Here is a 4,325-nt window from a genome sequence, read left to right as displayed (position 1 = left end):
TCAAAACATTTATGGTTGTTTTCATAATTGTTTTTTCCCATGTGGTTTTTCCTTACTATGTATTTTTTTCTTGCTATGTTCTCCATCTTCTGTTTTCTAGGTTCATTGCTCAGCTTGCTTTTTTTTTTATTCGTAAGGTAAATATTCTTATGTTTTGCTCCACCTGTGGCTTTCTTAAAGTCTAACTGCATGTTTAACTAATAATCAAAAGTAAAATCATACCAAAGTTTTGATATTTTGTGCATCATGAGTTCTTGCATTAATTTTGATTGTTTTCAAAGATTGCCTTGCAACATTTTTTATCTTAATAACTGAGCTTTTTGGCACCATCATTCCTTAAATTTTGCTTTTGAGGCAAGTGTCTCACTCGCCTCACCCTAATCCTGGCCCTGAGGCTCATCTTCTATTCATTTTGGCACCTCCAGGCCTTAGCATGGGTTCACACCTGGAAGGCATATGGTACCTCCTGTTTGCTTGTTGACGTGATTTATTATGCTGTATCTTACATATGGAGCGATTTGGAAAAGGGACTCTCTAGCTGAGTGGCATGAATCACTTCCCTGACCATAGAAACAGGCTTTCCCATGCCCTCTGCTGCCTGCTTTCTGGGTAAATGAAGCATTTCTGAGGTGAAGGCTTTTGTAAATGTGACTGCAAGCACTGTTTGATGATCTTTTTCATTATGATTGCCTCCCCTTACACAAATACTATCTAAATATTTTGATGAGAAATAAAAACAAAACAAAAATACTGAAAGATGAAAAAGGAAAACCAAAAATACATTCTTCTTTCTCCAGGATTAAGCGTTGAGCAAAAGTATAAAACAATTACGGTTTCACCTAATTGACTGCAGCTGTGCAAACAGACGAGCGCGCTGGGAGACTGCGGTCCTCCCAATCTCACCCAAAGAACATCTTGATATCTTGGCTTGTTTCACTTTTGCCCAAAGCAAGGTGTGTGTAGGAACAATGAAACCAAGCTCACTAGTTGGGAGGGGGAAGGGCTATGTCCTTTCCTAACAGGGGAACTGGAGCTTGAGCCCTTGGGATTTTTATTTTGAGGTTCCTATGTCCAGGACTCCTTTGTCAAGAGGAAGAGGTCCTTCAGGTGTCAGACGAGACTAGAGAATTTCACAGCAGTTGGTCTGCTTCCAGGGTTATCTTACATGTGGAGAATGGGAATTTTATGTTTGTTGATCAATGTGTGTCAGACACTTTAAATTTGTTGTGATCTCATTTTATCCTTGGGAGTATGTGCGATTATCCTCATTTTGGCAACGTGGTTTGGAATGGCCAATGGCTGAAGGTTAAACAACTTCTCTAACTGATGGCGTGGAGTTTGGGATTTGGACCTTCATTGCTTGACTCTGAAGTCCATGTTCTTTCTCTATAACCAGTATTATCTGGAGGGTCCATGGACTCCAGCTTCTACCTTTCCCCTTACTTCCATCTCCTACCTACTTTCTAAACCTCTAACCTCCCCTCCACTCAGCGCTCTGGCTCTCAACTGCCCCCCCGCCACCCCCACTTTAAAAAAAATCTTTGTTATCTGCCACTTTCAGCAATGGCCTTCCTTGTCTGCAATTCTTCCTTAGAGCCCTGGAGGTTTAAAGCTGGTTAGAAAGGACTTCCACAAGGAGAGGACTGGTGGTTCTTGTGAGATCCCTAGCCCTCTAGAAGAGCAATTGAAATGTAAGAAGGTGCTGAATGACTCTGTCTTAAGCAAATTTTAAAACAACCCACAAGGACCTTGATTTTTAAATTTTTATTTAATGAATTATTATATTGATATCATAAATTTTTGCTATAATTTTTATTAACGTTTTCTAGAATCCCAGCATGATATAGTACACTTCAGATCCAGTTGTATTTTAGTTAGCAGAATCTTGGGTCTTCAACTACCACAATGTTTATTAAAAAATTCAATCAAAAATATTAAAAATAGAACTACCATATGATTCAGTAATTCCACTTCTGGGGATTTATTTGAAGGAAATGAAAACACTAACTTGAAAATATATATGTACCTCCATGTTTGTTATAGCATTATTCATAATAGGCAAGACATGGAAACAACTTAAGTGTCCATTAATACATGAATGGGTAAAGAAAAAATATGTAGAGAATGGAATATTATTCAGCCATAAAAAGAAGGAAATCCAGCCATTTGCTGCTACATGGTTGGAACTTGAAGGCGTTATACTAAATGAAATAAGTCAGAGAAAGAAGACTACCATGTGATCTCACTTATATGTGGAATCTAAACCGCCCCCTGCCCCCCGCCCCCCGCCAAACAAGCAAACGGGCAAAAACACTGAGATCATAGATAGAACAGATTGGTGTTTACTAGAGGTGGGAGTGGGAGGTGGGCAAAATGGGTGAAGGTGGTCAAAATGTACAAACTTCCAGTTATAAAATAAACGAGTCATGGAGATGTAATGTACAGCATGGTAACTATAGTTACCAATCCTGTATTTTATATGTTAAAGTTGTTAGGAGAGTAGATCTTAAAAGTTCTTAACATAAGAAAAGAAATTATAACTCTTCGTGGTGGTGGCTGTTAACTAGACGTATTGTGCTGATCATTTCATAATATATGCATATAGTGAATCATTTATGTTGTATACCTGAAACCAATGTAAGATTTTATGTCAATTATATCTTAATTAAAAAAAAGAAAAAAAAAAAAGTATCCTCCCTGATGGGATTACGGGCAAGGGAGAAGCCCCAGAGGTGACCGTGGTAACGACTCTTACACAGGCAGAGGATGGCGTTCACTCCATGGGAACCATGGAACATGCCTATTTGGCTTCTGTTGGAGGCAACTTTGGGATATCCCAGTAAGCTAACTGGCTTGTGTGGGAAATGACAGAGAGGCAAACTGCCGCTTAACGTGAGAAAGAGCTTTTTAACAACTAGAGTTGCCCAAAGGTGGACGGGGCCAACTCTAGTTGTTAAAAAGCTCTCTCACAGAAATGAGCTTCCTGTCTTCAAAATTATTTAAGGTGAGCCCACTTAGAGATCTGTTAGGAAGCCTAGAGGAGTTTCTACTGCAGCCTTGAAGTCTCTAGCTTGTGAGCTCAAAGAATTTCCACTGCCTCTGAAAAACACTGCACAAACAAACACCTAAGAAAAATAGATAAAATGAATAAAGAAAACTGGAAAAAAGGATTTGTGCAGAGTAAGCCAGGAAGGTTAAAGCATGGAAATGTATCTCATCTATACTGGGCGCTTAGTATCTGTGTGAGCTCAGGGCATGAGGCACTAAATCCAAAGCTCTGAACTTAGAATCAGACGGCCTGGTTTCTTCATGAAACAGATAAGCTCTTTGACCTTGGACAAGTCCCTTGCCCTCTCTGAGCCTAAATTTTCTCTCATTTTAAAATGAGATGATTGAGACACTTAAAAGATATCTCAGTTCCCTTTAAACTCTAAAATCTTTGATTCTGTGGTAAGCCGTGCTTGAAATTAGGGAGAGTTTATACTCTCACAAAAGGTGTATGTCAGCTGCGGAAGGTAATAACGTAAAACAGTAGGTCAGGATTCTCCCCTCCTCAGGTCTTCTTGAGTCCCACCCAGTCCCTTGTCTTTCAAACTGATTTGCTTCACACCTGCTCAGAGCCAGGTCAGTGGTGGTGGTAGCTGTTACCATCTCTTCACGTCTAAGCGACCCCTTGAATAGTGCCTTGCATCATCGGTTCTAGGGACATATTTCTGTGGAAACGTGACTTGCAGGCTTTGAACCAAACCCAAAGGAATGTTTCAGGTTTGCTCTTGGCAAAGCCCTTCTTTCCCTTCTCTAATGAAAGATTGGAAGGCCAAGAGAGGCCTCACATGGCTCTTCTTGGCTGTTGCCTCCCTCTTTAAACAATGGCTGGATGCGTTCTGTAGGAAGAAAAGGAAACATATGGATTGAATTTCCCCCAAGTGCACTGTGGCCTACGAGTGGATTTGAGGCTGGGCGTGGGGGTGGGGGTGCGTAGAGAGGAAAGCTTTGGCGCAGCACACCGGGGAACTTAGTGAGATTTGGGTCCCATGAGAAATGATGGGGTGGGAGCAGGGGGTCTATAACTAGCTGTGGCCAGGTGCTCTCTGAATCAGCTGTAGTGGGACAGGCCTTTAGAGGGGACTCTTGGAAATGGAAGAGAGAGTAGAGTGATGTTGTAATAAGAAGCAGGGGGAAGATGCGGTCATCAAGTCAGGCAGAGGCATTCCAAATTGTGGGAGAGACCTCAAGGATCTTAATGCCGAGGGATACTTCCTGAGGAAGGCAGGTCTGGCTCTATCCTGGGCCTTGTGCAATGGGATTGAAAGTTTGGAATTTAA

The sequence above is a fragment of the Rhinolophus sinicus genome, linkage group LG06 (genome assembly GCF_036562045.2).
Source record: "Rhinolophus sinicus isolate RSC01 linkage group LG06, ASM3656204v1, whole genome shotgun sequence".
NCBI classification, from domain to species: domain Eukaryota; kingdom Metazoa; phylum Chordata; class Mammalia; order Chiroptera; family Rhinolophidae; genus Rhinolophus; species Rhinolophus sinicus.
Note: the sequence above shows the minus strand (reverse complement) of the source record.